General features: G+C 39.5%; 1 protein-coding gene across 2 annotated transcripts in view; it reads right to left on the reverse strand.

Annotated features, from left to right (window-relative positions):
* Positions 1–12,817, reverse strand: part of LOC139447317 (uncharacterized) — a 43,497-nt gene extending 30,680 nt beyond the window's left edge. For both annotated transcript variants that reach the window (XM_071228620.1, XM_071228619.1), the window contains exon 1: positions 12,739–12,817. The gene's annotated coding sequence lies outside the window, so the exon portion shown is untranslated. The remainder of the gene's footprint in view (positions 1–12,738) is intronic.
* Between the last annotated feature and the right edge of the window lie 6,336 nt (positions 12,818–19,153).

A 19,153-nucleotide genomic window follows, 5' to 3' on the forward strand; every position in this document is an offset into this window, starting at 1 on the left:
TTAAGACTCAACCATCGGCTGGCAAAATCATGGCAACCATTTTTTGGGATACCAAAGGGGTCTTGCTCATTGACTACTTGCCACGTGGCCAGACTATTACTGGAGAGTACTACTCCGATCTCCGTTTGCGGACTGCTATTCTTGCCAAACGTTGTGGAAAGATCACAAAAGGTGTGCTGCTCCAACATGATAATGCAAGAGTGCACACCTGTTGACTTGTGGTTGCCACAGTGAAGCGGAACGGGTTCAAAGTATTGCCTCATCCACCTTACTCACCAGACCTGGCACCAAGCGACTACTTTCTCTTCCCAAACTTGAAGAAAGAACTGCGTGGACGTCATTTCCGGTCCGATGATGAACTCACGACAGCAGTTGAGGGGTGGTTACACGAACAACCCCATGGTTTCTATCACAACGGGCTTTTAGCTTTCACACATCGCTGGACAAAGTGCATAGTGAATGGCCCTCGTATTGATGATATACTTACTACAGAAGGGTAGTAGGGCCAGGGTGAATTATTTTTTGTCTAAGTATCTCCTACGTAGGACTTAGTATCTCATCGCAGGACTTAGTATCTCCTACGTAGGACTTAGTATCTCCTACGTAGGCCTTAATATCTCCTACGTGGGACTTAGTATGGACTAGAATAACTATCTCCTCTGTAGGACTTAATCTCTCCTACGTAGGACTTAATATCTCCTACGTAGGACTTAGTATCTCCTACATAGGACTTAGTATCTCCTACATCATGTACATAGGACTTAGTATGGACTAGAACCACTATCTCCTCCGTAGGACTTAGTATCTACATAGTAAGTTCTACGTAGGAGATAGTAATTCCAGGCCATACTAAGTCCTACATAGGAGATAGTGATTCTAGGCCATTCCTTCATTATATCACCACTGTCAATCATTGATGAATGTAACTTTGCTTCTTTGTACATATTCTCAGCTTCTCTAAAGTGTCTTTCTTTAGCAACCTGTGACATCCTTTCTCATCTTTCTTGCTACCCCTCTCCAATCTCTCTAATGCATGTCTAGTTTTAGATGCTTCATGCTCTATGTGCTTAATGTGAACAGGTTTCTCTCTATCTTTCTCTAACTGCTTCTTACGTTCATCAAGTTCAGGTTTACGTTTTACTTTCTCTTGTTCAGCAGTTTGCTTTAGGCCTGGGACGAGTCCAAATTTACTACCCGGGTACCCACCCCCCTATTACCCGACCCTACCCAGGTACCCACTGTAGGTCTCAGGAGATGTCTCAAAATGTCCGATTGGGAAAACTTTTAGCATAGCTCTGCCCAAAAGTATTTAGATACATGTATTAAACAATCTGGTCATTCATACACTGAAGTTGACTTAAGTTATATCTTTATTCAACCATATGCAAAATCAGAAGGAATGGGTGCATAGTCAGGAAGAAATGCAAACATTAGTGACTTGTAGTGTAACCATAGAGTTCTAGATAATTTTTGTCATATCACGTGACTAACCACTGGTCCGGGTAGTCCTGTGGGTACCCGAATCCTACTCAGTACCCATCCCACCCGGGTACCCGAGCTACCCGCCCCAGCCCTAGTTTAATTGTCACTCAGTCTTCACAAATTGACGATCAAGTAGAACGTGCACTTCCCACACTTATTTCTGATCATGTGACCATTATTTCATCAAGTTCATGATTCAGGCCAACTACATTATCTGACAAAAAGGCACTTGTTCGTCTGTGTCTAGACGAAAACTGGATGGGGTGTCTGTCTTGCGAGCGTGATATGTTTCTCTGGGTATATCATTGTCATCAATGTCTAAGTTCATAATTAGGCACATTACTTACAAATCCGGGCGACAGGACCATGAAAAGAAGACGAAGAAATCTCCGGCAGTCATTCAAGACCACATAATGGCAGTCTATTCTTTCGTCATACAGGCAAGGAATAGCAGTATGGCAGTACACAGACAGCATGTGGTTACATACAAAAGTATGAATCGGGAGCATATAATTACTGAACCAGAAATGAAATGGCAGACAAATGAAATTACACACCACGACATGTACATAGCATCAGCAATAGGTGAATAGGTACTATTCTTATTATTATATTATTGAACAGCAATCATTCAATAACTTTATGACAACATTCATTATCAACTATATGATATTTTGTACAAATCCAAGGTTTTTCCATCTATTTATTTGCTTTTCAAAGAGGGAACTTAAATTTGAGGTTGACACAAAACATCAAAGCTTTTCAAGAGGGACTTTAAATTCGAGGCTGACATAAAACATCAAAGCTTTTCAAGTTTGACTTTAAATTTGAGGCCTCTGTTTCAAGCACATATGTACCGTGTTATTATAGTGACAAATATCAGTGTTGGGTTTACATTACAATTCAAGATAAAGAAATTCCTGCCATTGCCAATCATTTGACAATAAATTTTAAGAAAAAAATCCCATGGTGGGAACTTAATACATGTGCCTCAAACATCACAGCAACCATCTTCCTGAGGCAGGGGAGTTTAACTGACTATAAAAGTCCAGTTTCCACCCTTGTCGAACCAGGCTGGAATAATGGAGTCATATTTTGGCTGGACTAACGAATCCATGCATAGTCCAAAATCTCGTAATGACATCAACATCCACTTCGTAAACTGCTGTGCAGATTTTGGTCGGTTGCAAGATTTGCAAAGCATGTGTACGGCCAACTCGGCATCAACAATTATTTTCCAAATCACTTCATGTTTTTAATCAAGGTGCTCACCTAATTTGATGCACGCTAAATCAAGCCCAGAAATCTCAGCATAGTTCGGCAAGAGTGGAAAATGGACTTTTTAGAGTCAGTTAACTCTCTTGTCTCAGGAGTGAGTAAATGAGTGAGTGAGTTGGGTTTAACGCCGCTTTTAACAGTATTCCAGTTATATCACGGCGTGTCAGCTCAATGTAGGAGGAAAGCCCGAAGTGATGCAGGTCTCAGGCGTTTACCACTTTGGTGAAACCCACAAGCATGGGTATGGTGCTGACAAACCTAGAAACATAATGGGGCCGAACTGGGATTCAAACCCACAATCATAGGTTTCTGGCGTGCCACAGGCACAGCGAGTCACGGCGCCTTAGACGACTGGGCCACCCGTGCCCCCCGTGCGTCAGGAGGACACACAGCAATAGATTTGGTTTGGTTTGGTTTGGTTTTTTGTTTAACGCCGCACTCAGCAATATTCCAGCTATATGACAGCAGTCTCCAAATAATCGAGTTAGGACCAGACAATTCAGTGATAAATATCATAAGCATCGATCCATGCAATTGGGATCGATGACATGCATCAACCAAGTAAGCGAGTCTGACCGCCAGATCTCGACGGGATCGGGTGGTCAGGCTCGCTGACTTTGTTCATACATGTCATCGATCCCAATTGTGAGGATCGATGCTCATGATATCAATCACTGGGTTGTCTCGTCCAGACTCGATTATTTACAGACCGCCGACATATAGCTTGAATATTGCTGAGTGCAGCGTAAAACAACAAACCAAACCAAGAAATCAGTTCACCTGATTAGATAAGGAGTGCGTTGGTTTAGTTTGTTGTTTTACGTCGCACTCAGCAATATTCCAGCTATATGACAGCAGTCTCTAAATAATCGAGTGAGGACCAGACAATCCAGTGATTAATATCATAAGCATCGATCCACGCAATTGGGATCGATGACATGCATCAACCAAGTAAGCGATCCTGACTGCCAGATGTCGTTAGCCTCCTCTTACGACAAACGTAGTCGCCTTTTACTGCAAGGGCTGCTGAAGACCTATTCTACCCCGGATCTTCATGGTGCATCATGAATTTTCATGTGATGATACGATACAAGATACGTCTTTTCTGTATCGATACAAAATTATCCTTACTATTTGTCTAAATGACAAAGTCTTTGTCAGGCAAATATTGCAAAATGTGTTGTAATTAGCATTTCAAATTTGCTACTTGTCTTGAGCTAGCTTTTCTTTTTGAACCTGCTCTGAAATATTTATAGTCAAGAATATTTAGCCGATAAGACATACATATATATCTCGATAAATATCGTATCGCGAACCTATGTATGGTCATAAGTATTGTTTTGCGACCTTGTTCGTTTCACCCCCAGTCCTGACTAGTACTGACCTGGCCAACTGAGATACGATGCTGCAGTTTTATCATGAATACCCCACTCAGACACAGTATACGGACTCCGAGCCGACCAGTCCTTGTTTTAGTCCAATGATGCCAATTGCCAGGCAGGGTAACAACATGTCCCATCTCTTAATGTCTTTTGGTGTGACACAGCCAGTGATTGCACCCAGGAACTTCTGCTCTCACGGTAGACGCCATCATTTATTAGAGGCGGGGTGGGGGAGTGACAAAATGTCACATGACACGGTAGACGCCATCATTTATTAGAGGCCAGGTGGGGGTCGGGGGTCGGAAAAATATGATACAGTCCTTAGTAAGACCAATTCCACTGCCCATCCCCGTTATAAATGACCAGTCCCCAAGGCGCCTAAACACTTCACTTACATAACATTTGTAAAATTCGTGGATACTAAGTAAAGTGCGGCAAATGTTTCCAGCCTTGCATCATCATAATAATAATATAAGTGAGAGCCTCTGAAGTAAACACCAAGTCATTGTACCTGTTTATATCATTTCAACCTCGTTAACTTAAACTGCATATGTAAATGAACTTTTTTGTCCTTTCAAAACAGTTTGACCAGTGAAGGGTATTCGTGGTTTAAAGTGCATCACAATATTTAGCAATTACCATATTTTCTTGAGTATAGTGCACACTTTTTTTTCAGAAAATGAAACCGCACAGAGGATTATGTGCGTTATACACGCCAACATAAGATTCAGGTATTCCCCCCCCCCCCCCCCCCCCGGGTAAACAAAACATCCAGTATGTTTACCGGAAACAGTGTCAACATACTGAAAAAACTACCGATACATTCATCTGTACCATCTTTGTATTTATATGAACATTATTAGAATAAATGAACATTGAATTCTAGGGGTGGTAGGGTTGTAATTTACACATAGTAAGGCGGAAGTTTCTTTTTCTTAAATTATTTGAGTGAAGAAAAAACAAATCAGTCACATCTCAAACTATCAATATTTATCGCAATAGTTGCTTGCAATATCAATAGTTATTGCAATAGTTTCTTTCAATATCAATAGTTATTGCAATAGTGATTTCCAGACCAATAGTCACCACTATTTGCAATGCACAAGGCTGTATTGTGAAATGTATCATGGTATATTGTATAAACCAATCTGATGTATTAAAGTATGAATTGAGGTTAATAAATAGAACAAAATAAGATGCTGGTACAATATGATGTTTACTCATTTGATGAAGACAAAGATATTTGCAAGTGTGTAACATTATACACATAAATATGAAAATCGCCATTTGAAATCACCCCATATACCAAGCATAAAAAAAATGATACATACTGAAAGAAGGAACCTTAATATACTGTTATACTGAGAGAAGGAACCTCAATATACTGTTATACTGAGAGAAAGAATCTCACTATACTGTTATACTGAAAGAAGGAACCTCAATATACTGTTATACTGAGAGAAGGAACCTCAATATACTGATAAACTGAAAGAAGGAACCTCAATATACTGTCATACTAAAAGAAGGAACCTAAATATACCGTTATACTGAGAGAAGTAACATCAATATACTGTTATACTGAGAGAAGGAATCTCAATATACTGATAAACTGAAAGAAGGAACCTCAATATACTGTTATACTGAGAGAAGTAACATCAATATACTGTTATACTGAGAGAAGGAATCTCAATATACTGATATACTGAAAGAAGGAACCTCAATATACTGTTATACTGAGAGAAGTAACATCAATATACTGTTATACTGAGAGAAGGAATCTCAATATACTGATAAACTGAAAGAAGGAACCTCAATATACTGTCATACTGAAAGAAGGAACCTCAATATACCAATACACTGAAAGAAGGAACCTAAATATACTGTTATACTGAGAGAAGGAACCTCAATATACTGTCATACTGAAAGAAGGAACCTCAATATACTGTTATACTGAAAGATGGGAACCTCAATATACTGTTATACTGGAAGATGGGAACCTCAATATACTGATATACTGAAAGAAGGAACCTCAATATACTGTTATACTGGAAGACGGGAACCTCAATATACTGATATACTGAAAGAAGGAACCTCAATATACTGTTATACTGAAAGAAGGAACCTCAATATACTGTTATACTGAAAGAAGTAACCACAATATACTGTTATACTGAAGGAAGGAACCTCAATATACTGTTATACTGAAAGAAGTAACCACAATATACTGTTATAATGAGAGACGGGAACCTCAATATACTGTTATACTGAAAGAAGTAACCTCAATATACTGTTATACTGAGAGAAGGAACCTCAATATACTGTTATACTGAAAGAAGTAACCACAATATACTGTTATAATGAGAGACGGGAACCTCAATATACTGTTATACTGAGAGAAGGAACCTCAATATACTGTCATACTGAAAGAAGGAACCTAAATATACTGTTATACTGAAAGAAGGAACCTCAATATACTGATATACTGAAAGAAGGAACCTCAATATACTGTCATACTGAAAGAAGGAACCTAAATATACCGTTATACTGAAAGAAGGAACCTCAATATACTGTTATACTGAAAGAAGGAACCTCAATATACTGTTATACTGAAAGACGTAACCTCAATATACTGTCATACTGAAAGAAGGAACCTCAATATACTGTCATACTGAAGGAAGGAACCTCAATATACTGATATACTGAAAGAAGGAATCTCAATATACTGTTATACTGAAAGAAGGAACCTAAATATACTGTCATACTGAAAGAAGGAACCTAAATATACTGTCATACTGAAAGAAGGAACCTAAATATACTGTTATACTGAAAGAAGGAACCTCAATATACTATCATACTGAAAGAAGGAACCTAAATATACCAATATACTGAAAGAAGGAACCTCAATATACTGTTATACTGAAAGAAGGAAATGTAATATACTGTCATACTGAAAGAAGGAACCTCAATATACTGTCATACTGAAAGAAGGAACCTCAATATACTGTCATACTGAAAGAGGGAACCTCAATATACTGATATACTGAAAGAAGGAACCTCAATATACTGTCATACTGAAAGAAGGAACCTCAATATACTGATATACTGAAAGAAGGAACCTCAATATACTGTCATACTGAAAGAAGGAACCTCAATATACTGATATACTGAAAGAAGGAACCTCAATATACTGTCATACTGAAAGAAGGAACCTCAATATACTGTGATACTGAAAGAAGGAACCTCAATATACTGATATACTGAAAGAAGGAACCTCAATATACTGTTATACTGAAAGAAGGAACCTCAATATACTGTCATACTGAAAGAAGGAACCTCAATATACTGTCATACTGAAAGAAGGAACCTCAATATACTGTTATACTGAAAGAAGGAACCTAAATATACTGTTATACTGAAAGAAGGAACCTCAATATACTGTTATACTGAAAGACAGGAACCTCAATATACTGTTAAACTGAAAGAAGGAACCTAAATATACCAATATACTGAAAGAAGGAACCTCAATATACTGTTATACTGAAAGAAGGAAATGTAATATACTGTTATACTGAAAGAAGGAACCTAAATATACTGTTATACTGAAAGAAGGAACCTCAATATACTGTTATACTGAGAGAAGGAACCTCAATATACTGTTATACTGAAAGAAGGAACCTCAATATACTGTTATACTGAAAGAAGGAACCTCAATATACTGTCATACTGAAAGAAGGAACCTCAATATACTGTTATACTGAAAGAAGGAACCTCAATATACTGTTATACTGAAAGAAGGAACCTCAATATACTGTTATACTGAGAGAAGGAATCTCAATATACTGATATACTAGATATGAAAATTGGTTATTTAGAGCTAAATGTTTTTTATACAATGTTCGTTCATAGCGAAGATTTTATAAATGAGCGACACAGTAACATGATAACAAACAAGTTCATCTACAGGGATAGATTTAACAAAAATAATAGTAGGGCTCTGATTATTTAGAACTCCTCACCCCGAAACGCTTCTGCACTCTGAGATTAAATCTTGGCTTCCATTTGCCTCATCTTGAGGCTTAAGTATGAAATTGTTGTTACTGTTAATCCTCCACCTACTATATATATTCAGTACCATGTTCCTCATTCAGTCTTGCTTGACAACGGTAAAAGGATACATACCGAAACATCGCCTTTACAGTATTAAAAAAGTTGTTATCAATAAATTGTGTCTATTTGTCATTTGTGGCATTTTAGGAGCAAATAAAGATGTTGTTATACACAATTCTACCAAGGTGATCCAATAAAAATAATTAAACTCACACGGAGAAGGGGTTACATTTTGACTAACCAGGCGGGCCATCCACTTCACATTTCAGCAAGCCCTTTGTAAATTTAACTGTCCACGGGCCAACCGGCCAGCAGTTAAATTGAACTCCTAAAGAAAGAGTCAATTGGTGCATTAACAGGATTTTTCTCTATGAACAAACAGCACATAATTGCTTTCTTAAACATCAATATATTTGCATAAAATACCACCCACCCAATTAACTTGCAGACAGAAACGCATGCATTAAATGAAAAAAATGTATAAAAACAGCTCGCGTAAATTTCCGATGAAGCTTTTTCAGCATGCATACAAAGGAATTAATTTCCAAGACAATTATGAGTTAATTTACTTGCCGGGTCAAGCCTATTTATTTAGAACAGTTATATATACATCTAAAACATTATTTCATTTTTTTTTAAATCATAAAATGTTCACTAATTTTGGGAAAAACCCAATAGATTGATGAATAGATAAATGAAAAAATATTGGTTACCACATGAAAAATATAATAACCCAATTAAAATAGAAACACTAGAGTAGAAACTCAATTACTTAATAAGTTATCTGAAGCTCTGTATTTGAACAACCCAACACACAAGTTTTACTAATCACTGCACCATCAGGTCACTACTCACTGATGATGAAACACACACAAGGGGCGGTCCTATCTATTGAAATGGCTTCGTCATTACATTGTCTTTGTACATAAATCCCATCTATCTCAATGGCTTCGTCATTATATTGTTAAGGGCGGTCGGGTAGCCTAGTGGTTAAAGCGTTCGCTCATCATGCCGAAGACCCGGGTTCGATTCCCGACATGGGTACAATGTGTGAAGCCCATTTCTGGTGTTCCCCGCCATGATATTGCTGGAATATTGCTAATAGCGGGGTAAAACCATACTCACTCACTCACTGCAAAACACACAGTCTAAGCCTAAGCTGGTTATAATTAGTGAGGCATCTAAATGGACAGGTTGATCAGGCCCAGTGACATGGCTGATGGCATGTCATCCTATCCCAGCTGTGATGGTTTCCCTCCCTTTAGTTACAGACAACTGGATGTTTGTTTGTTTGTTTGTTTGTTTGCTTGTTTGTTTGTTGGTTAAAACCGCACTCAGCAAAACTCCAGCTATATGACAGCGGTGTGTAAATAATTGAATCTGGACCAGACAATCCAGTGATTAATATGAGCATTGATCTATGCAATTGGGATACGATGACATGCATCAACCAATTCAGCAAGCCTGACAACCCGATCCTGTCGTCTCGTCTCTTAAGACAAGCATGGGTTGCTGAAGACTAATTCTAACTTGGACCTTCATGGGTCAATACTGTTATATGTCACAGTGACATCTATATTAGACTTAGTTGATGCATGTCATCGTATTCCAATTGCGTGGATCGATGCTCATGATGTCAATCACTGGATTGTCTGGCCCAGACTAGATTATTTACAGACCACTGTCATATAGCTGGAATATTGCTGAGTGTGGCATTGAACAACAAACAAACAAACAAACAAACAAAGGTAAGAGGAAGGGATTATTGAGGGTGCCAACTCCCTTTTGGTACACGGATGCTGAGCCCTACTTAGGGTACCGTATTACGGATGGGAAGTGCACTATGCAGGATACCAAGAAATGTTTAACTCGTCCTAAGATGCCAATATTTTAATGCCAAAATATATATTTCATTTTTGTTTCTTACAAAGTGAGTTAGTGAGTGAGTATAGTTTTATGCCGCTTTTAGCAATATTCCAGCAAAATCACGGCAGGGGACACCAGAAATTGGCTTCGAACCCAGTGTGACGAGTGAAAGCTTCAACCACTAGGCTACCCGACCGCCCCTTTCTAACAAAGAGTAACAAATCAAGTTATCTTATCTCCATGTCAGAATGATGTGATCTGATTAGTCCATGTGATTTTGATAAAATACTGTATAACGTGCCTTGGAGGGTAATAAATTTCTCAGCTGGGGAATAGATCTCTCATACCACGCCATGAGGAATACAGCCTGCACGTGGATTACTTATCGGCGGAATAAATTCCTTGTACCCCGCTGGCATAACACAAGCTAACCTCAGGTCAATCGAACAGCTGTTGTCTATCAATTTTGAATTTGTGTTAATTCTTTTATAATGTCACATTAAAACATGTCGGTAAGATGAAATTGTTGTAGCAGGATCACGAGGGGTATATGGGTTTATGCGTCCTGCGTTAGTTTTTATACCATGAGCCGGAGGTATATTACTTACATGTATATTATTTACTTCAACCTTATGAGAACACATGGTCATGGATTCTATGTGAAATCTTAGTCTAATGTACTTGTAGCAGTTGTGTACACCTCTTAGCGCTAAGGACCGGCTCCGTGGTCTAGTGGTAGAGCGTCCGCCCGGAGAGCGGAAAGTCCGGGTTCGATCCCCGGCCGCGTCATACCAAAAGACGTTAAAAGATGGTACTTTTTGTTACCCTGTCTGGCGCTCGGCATTAAGGGGCTAAAACAAGGACTGGTCGGCTCGGAGTCAGTATACTGTGTTTGAGTGGGGTATTCATGTTAAACTGCGGCATGGTATCTCAGTGAGCTAGCACTATAAATCTGCATCAATCCGGACTAGTACAAGCAGCCACACAAACACATACATACATGCATGTTGCTATATAAGTGCAATAATCTTGGACGCGACATTAAACCCAATTTCACCTCACCTCACCTCTTAGCACTAAGGTGATCGTAACTGCCATACCTAAACATTGACTTACGACAGTCAAAGTGCTAAGGCAGGGCCCACTTGCACAAAGCGATCTTAGCGCTATGACTATTGTAAGCCTCTGTTAAGGTATGGGAGTTATGATTATCTAGCGCTAAGATCGCTTTGTGCATGTGAGCCCAATAGGACTGAAGAGTCCTCAAATGGGATGCCAAGACAAATTAATTGGTATGCTGGATTGCTCAAGGGAGGCATTTGGCATCCTCATCAGCAGGGCAGTCAACTACGGCTGGGATGGGGAACTTGGGTTAGGTGGGTCCTACAGGACGACCGGTACCCAGACCCATGGTGACTCATATGATATAGCATTGAATGACAATATCAATAAATCTCTATTGTTACACTACAAGACGCAAATGTTCGCATTCATTCTATGTTTGAGAGTGAGTGAGTGAGTGAGTTGTGTTTGGCACCGCTTTAAACATTTGTCCAGTTATATCTTGGTGTGTGAGTTTAAGTGATGCAGGTCTCAGACATTTACCACTTTGGTGAAACCCACGAGCACGGGTATGGTGCTGACAAACCTAGAAACATGATTGGGGCTAACCGGGATTCGAACCCACAATCATAGGTTTCTGGCGTGCCCAAGGAACGCAACACTGCACAGCGAACCGCGGCGCCTTAGACAACTGGGCCACCTGTGCCCCCATATGTTTGAGAAAAGTTAAAGCATCAATCAACTTCAGAGTATGAATGATCAGATCGTTTTTTACCTGTATCTAAATAGTTTTTGTCATGGCTCTGGCAAAACAATTCCCATTTGGACATTTTTTACCTGAAGATCTACAGCAGGGTCAGGTACCCAGGTAATATATTTAGACTCATCACAACCGTCTGTAGCTCTTAGGGCAGGGACGAGTCCAAATGGACTTCCCGGGTACCCAACCCCCAATTACCAAACCCGACCCTACCCGCTGTAGGGCTCAAGACATGGGTACAAAATGTCTGATTGGGAAACGTTTCTACTCCTGTCAAAATAAATAACACGTATTAACTGATCTGGTCACGCATACACTGAAGTTGAAGTTGTGTCATGCAAACATATAAAGTCTGAAAGTGTGTGTATTGTCAGAAAGAAAGGTGAACATAATTTTTGCCATTAAATATCATCACTGACTAACGACGGGTCCGGGTAGTCCTGTGGGTACCCAGGTCCTACTCAGTACCCACCCGACCCGAGTTACCCATCCGAATTCTAGTAGCTCTAGTTCACTTTCGGCATTGGTAGACCTAAATGTTTTCTTACAAATGGGAGGATACCCTGCAATATATACATGTAATATATATCGAATATTGCCGACTGTGTCGTCGTTATACAACAAACAAACAAAATTATGTGAAGCTGTTTGCAACCACACGTAAGATGTGCCATGTTAGATTTGATCACAAAACAGATCCACCAACCCGACCTATCGTAGTGTCCCAGAGCTGATCTAACTGTCCTGTAGGTTCCTTAACGTGTCGACTTTAATACACAAATATATACGAATATGCTTTACCTTTTTTCCGATCGAAAAAACCCAACAGACTTGAAGATATGTTATTATATCCAGGCATCCGATGCTCTTCCGCGTTGAGTAACACAAAAATGGCCGAGCACCTGTTGATGTAACAGCGATAACCGTTATATGTTCCTAAACCGTAATATAGACATGTCAAAACCGCAGTGATTTTTAATAAAAACGGCTTAATTATCTGATCAATTGATAATAAAATCTATAAAGTGCCTACTCGTTAACACATGTGTTCTGAAAATATTTAAAAGGGTGCTAAACTGTTTATCTTGTCGTCATTCTGCAACGTGCGACGCTTATGTAATGTGATATGTTTGTTTATCTCGCTGATAATACTACACTTGGTTTTGTACTTATACAATATTAAACTCGCTTTCGCTCGTCAGATACCACAACTATTCACGAGTTTCATAAAATGGTTTTACACGGGAGCGAGTTAAGTATTTTATTTATTACTTGCCATTGATACCGTTTCTAGAATTATACTGTTGAGTGTGAATAGGCTGACACCCATACGATCCACGGCATAATCCACGTCAAAACGTATAAATTTAATACCCTACAACGGTCCACCTTTAGAATTCAGGCGTCCGTTCCACAAAATTATCGTAGCGTTAAGGTTATCGCAAATCACATACTCTCCACACGCCATGTCGTTGAATAAGCCAAGGGATGTTGAAAGCTTTCAATATTTGTTTGTGAAACGTGTTCCGAGAGTACATAAGCACGCATTTTTATATTACACAATGTGTAATCAAGGCCGTAGTTTTTTTGACAGGGAGGGCAAATATTTGTACGAGTATGACTTGTCCTACACTTGATTCAAATAAAACTGTTTTCTTTAAAAAAAAAGGATTGCCCCCCGCTGGCTACCGGCACTGGTAATACAGAAGAAGAAGAAGAAAATTATTTTATTTACGTGTCACACACACTGTACAACAATGACAATAAAAATACAAATAGTGTGTACAGTGTCCGGCCATTCTGGCCTACGAGACACGCAGGACGTCACATACATATGAGTGAAAATGAGAAATATCACAGTACATACATATACATAAAAATGAGTTATCACCAGTTATCAGAACATTCTGATACTAAGATACATTGAACTAAGTTGGTAGAGACGAAAGACACAGTTGTCTTTGCTGATACATGTGATGAAGAAGCGCGGCTAGGGGTCTGACCACCCTATTGTTCCGCATAAAGAACACGGTCTCATCGGCAGCTGCATGTTTATTAAACGGTTGCTCTCTTCACGGGCAAGTAATAATAATGTATTTCCGTCACTTGCGCATTGAATATGTAAAAATAATGACACACTGTTTGAAGAAATAATCTCAATGTGGTAACTCTGCTGGGTGGTGATTATCAGATATATCGCTTAGCGCTGACGTCACCCGACAAGTTAATGATGTCACCCAAAAATGGGTGACGTCATGTATTGTGAACATTTTTTTTTTTTTCATTTTTTTTTGATGCATTAAAGTTTATTTCAAAACATCCATGCTGCCAGTTTATTCCTCTGGGGGTTCCATTTCTCCACTGTAAATCTTCTCAATGACAGTGTGTGGATGACTTCTCTCAACTGTGCACCCAACTGACTGACAGGTTCCCAGAATTTCTCTGACAGTTCCGAAGAAAGACACCAAGTCGTACAGAAAGGTCCCTGAAAGATAATAGGCTAGTATTTGGCCGATGCCTTATATAAGTTTTTGTTTGCTGTTTAACGCCGCACTCAGCAGTATTCCAGTTATATGACGGGGATCTGTAGAATCAACAGTGTTGATCATCAATATTAATAGTTATTTCGGACATGATTTGTGTTTTTTTCAGTAGATTATTTTGTACATTCAACGCGCGTGTGATTTGGTAGATTTTCGTTAAACAAATTGATAAAAAAATCACCCTTTTGTTGATCAGGCCGACGTTTGCTCATAATAGGCCATTCGACATGGGGAAGTTATTATATCCAGGTGATTGATTTATGAGCTTAAGTTTAACTGCACACCTAGGTCATTTACTTTATTACCCGACACGGGATGGTCGGGTAGCCTTGTGATTAAAGCGTTCGGTTGTCATGCCGAAGACCCGGGTTCGATTCCCGACATAGGTACAATGTGTGAAGCCCATTTCTGGTGTCCCCCGCCATGATATTGCTGGAATATTGCTAAAAGCGGCGTAAAACCATACTCACTCACTCATTATAACCCGACACAGCGAAATGCTCGTGCGACAGGTTCAAAATACGCATTTTACGTGCCCCAAATGGGAACGATTAACACTAAGTGTTTTCACCGCCAAATGTATAGTTCTTGAATTATACAGTTGACTCTAAGTGATCCGACATCTGTCCAATCGGAAAAAAATGGCCCCGACACAACCATCTATATATCTTATCATATAAAAAACTTTCTATAATCCGACATATTTCTATTCCGAATTCTGAAGCTGGTTTTTTTTGGTCTATGAGCATCTCCGCTCTGTGTATTCCGACATCAACACAACAACAACCTACTATAAACAATCAGTTGTGGTCGCAAGCGACGATGTTTACTTGAAGATAAGTACATGTACTTAGCATAAAACCTTCTTTAAACCAGAGTGAGTGAGTGGTTGAGTTGGGTTTAACGCCGCTTTTAACAGTATTCCAGTTATATCACGGCGTGTCAGCTTAATGTGGGAGGAAAGCCCCAAGTGATGCAGGTCTCAGACGTTTACCACTTCGGTGAAACCCACGAGCACGGGTATGGTGCTGACAAACCTAGAAACAGAATTGGGGCGAACTGGGATTCGAACCCACAGTCATAGGTTTCGGGCGTACCCAAGGGACGCAACTCTGCACAGCGAATCGCGGCGCCTTAGACGACTGGGCCACCTGTGCCCCCTCATAAACCAGAGATACCGGTGTATAGTTTCCGAATAAACACTCAATTAAGGCTTACCGAGTATTAATCCATCAGTGCTTAATTTACTGTTGATTAATCAGGTGTGAACTACGTATTTGACACCAGGGATTAATCTACCAATTAATGAACCGTTTACTTTTCTTGCTTGGTTCAACACGAAGGTTAATCCTTAACTGTCTTAATTGATAGGAAGACCCGGGTTCGATTCCCGACATGGGCAAAATGTGTGAAGCCCATTTCTGGTGTCCCCCGGCGTGATATTGCTGAAATATCGCTAAAAGCGGCGTAAAACCTGTCACTCTCTTAGTTGATGGGCTGGATTTCAGACTGAGTGAAGCATGTCAGTTCACATTACGATAAATAGCAAATCTTTGGCAGCACGTGGCATGCAATCTAATTATGTCGGGCCCCCGTGCACAGCGCGCATGGCGTGATCTGTGTTCCATGCCATTCAGTGATCATATGGCGAAACCCCCAAAATAACTTCATGCCAAAATCACATTCGTCACCATTCACCCCTTTCCGTAACCTGCAAGAAGACTCGTCCCACTATCGATGAATGTTATGTGCGAAAATACGAAAATACGTCTTAAATTTAACCGAGTTTTTTTTTTTTTTATCGCAATGATAAATCTAAATTTTAAAATTTATCATTATTTACAAATTCGATGATTATAAGATTAATTTCACACAAAAAATGTTTCTATGTCATTAATTCCTGAAAATCCGGTTTTATATAAGGAAAAGATTTTATTAGTATTAAGGGAACAATGATAACATTATACAGATATTATCGCACTGTGTGCCATTCAACGTGAATTTAAGTGCCTCAAGTCAACAATGGCTGTTACGAATGGCTGATTGCAGAGGTATTTGACCAATACCACTGCTGAGACGTTGCTGAATGGGGCGTTAAACATCAAACAAACACTCAAAGGTAAGACGTAACGTTTTTGTGCCGTTTTGACAAATAATAAGATGTTCAGTTTGCATGTTGTTGCGTTTTGCTGAAGTTTAAATACCTAGTTAAAAGGTGTCGAGTGATTGTTTCGTATCCACAAGAAAACATTTGACCACTTTCTAAATGGCATTGTGTGTTCAAAGACAATTTACCTTACAACTTGAGTATACAGGGTTAATACAAGAACAAACGCTGAAAGGACTAGGGGGCACGGGTGGCCCAGTCGCCTGAGGCGCCGCGCAGAGTTGCGTCCCTTGGGCACGCGAGAAACCTATGATCGTGGAATCGAATCCCAGTTCGCCCCGATTATGTTTCAAGGTTTGTCAGCACGTGCTCGTGGGTTTGACCGAAGTGGTAAACGTCTGAGACCTGAATCATTTCGGGCTTTCCTCCCACATGACGTTGACACGCAGCGATAAAACTGGAATACTGTTAAAAGCGGCGTTAAATCCAACTCACTTACTCACTGAAAGGACAAATACTGTATTCTTTACAACTGAAGTGTACAGAGCTAATGCAGAGGCAACCGTTTTAAAAGGCATGGACTGTTTACGTGAAAAACTTAACTATTGACACAAGGATTTTTATGATCTGTTAAATGTTAAATGTCTTTTGCAATAAATCTCTCCATACGTTTATTTGTTTGTTTGTATATTCCAGCTATATGACGGCGGTCTGTAAATAATCTAGTCTGGACCAGACAATCAAGTAATTTTGTTTGTTTGTTGTTTAACGCCGCACTCAGCAATATTCCAGCTATATGACGGCGGTCTGTAAATAATCGAGTCTGGACCAGACAATCCAGTGATTGACATCGATCCACGCAATTGGGATCGATGACATGCATCAACGAAGTCAGCGAGCGTGACCACCCGATCCCGTTAGTCGCCTTTTACGGCAAGCATGTCTTAAAAGACTAGCTTTGGTGTATTAAAAATGTGAATCCCGAGATTCATCTGAGCATTGATATATATTTCTGTTGTTCATAATATTGACATAGAATTAAATTTTGTATTTCTGTTGTGTACCGAAACAGGTCATTTAACATCATTTTAACGTCGATATCTGACATTGATTCAATGTCGACATTTCAACATCATTTCACCTTTCAAATCCAATCACAATTTAATGTCATTTCAACGTTGAAGCGACAACCTCCGTGGTCTTGTGGTGTGAGTGAGTGAGTGAGTGAGTTGGGTTTAATGCCGCTTTTAACAATATTCCAGTTATATCACGGCGTGTCAGCTTAATGTGGGAGGAAAGCCCGAAGTGATGCAGGTCTCAGACGTTTACCACTTCGGTGAAACCCACGAGCACGGGTATGGTGCTGACAAACCTAGAAACATAATTGGGGCGAACCGGGATTCGAACCCACAATCATAGGTTTCTGGCGTGTCCAGGGGACGCAACTCTGCACAGCGAATCGCGGCGCCTTAGACGACTGGGCCACCCGTGCCCCCGGTCTTGTGGTGTAGTGTTTACCAGGAGAGCGGATAGTCGGGGGCTCGATCCCCGGCCGCGTCGTACCAAAAGACGTTAAACGATGTAATAGTACTTGTTTCCCGGTGAATCGGCGTGATCAGTCAATACTCTAGTCAATGCACACTTCGCTTTGGAATGATACGGGTTGTGTGAATGGAAATAAGTTACTTACAGAAACTATAAGTGTAACCTTCTGTTAATTTTTGTGTTATAAAAAAAATATTATGTATGAGACCACCGCCGTATTTTAGCCAAGTTTAGATGTGGAATTTTACCTTTGTTTGTTGAGGCAGATAATTATTCCAAGCCTCCTATACCACTCTCGGAGAGGTTATGTAAACATTGCAATTGTGATTTGATGGAAGATGAATGTCATTTTTTACTACATTGCAGTTTTTATGAAGATTTACGACATGATTTATATTGTGCAGCTGAAGAAAACAAATGAAATTTTAATGTGATATGCGACGAAGAGAAACTTATTAACGTAATGAATTCAAACGTTTCACGAACAATGCTTGCCGCAACGTTTTTTAAAATGTTTAAATGACGACAGTCGTCCCCATGATTATTAAATTACCTCTCTCTATCTGTCCTTTCTTTTTCTTTCGTTGTTGAATCGAGGAGTTTGTTATTGTTTCCTGTTAGTCTTCTGATTTCGTAGCTAAATGTCCTACCTCTCACATTATATATATGGTGTATATATTTTGTTCAGATTGTATATAGTGTCTCATAAGCCAATGTCTGTCTGGACGCACCCCATACACCTTGTATCTTATGTGCATCGATTCTATATTGTACATTGTGCGTGTGATACTTTAATAAACATTTTACTACTACTACTACTACTACTACTACTACTACTACTACTACTACTACAGTACTCACGGAAATGAAAAAAACAACTGTTTTTTTCGACCTCAGATCTTAAATAAATGCAGTTAATATACAAAATATGTAACTATTCAAACAACTTAATTAGTACTAATTGGGCCGTGGCACAAATACAGCGTATCAAATGTTTTTATGCCTTTTTACACGTAAAAGT

This window comes from Haliotis cracherodii, unplaced genomic scaffold (genome assembly GCF_022045235.1).
Source record: "Haliotis cracherodii isolate W230 unplaced genomic scaffold, xgHalCrac1.p SCAF_7, whole genome shotgun sequence".
NCBI classification, from domain to species: Eukaryota; Metazoa; Mollusca; class Gastropoda; order Lepetellida; family Haliotidae; genus Haliotis; species Haliotis cracherodii.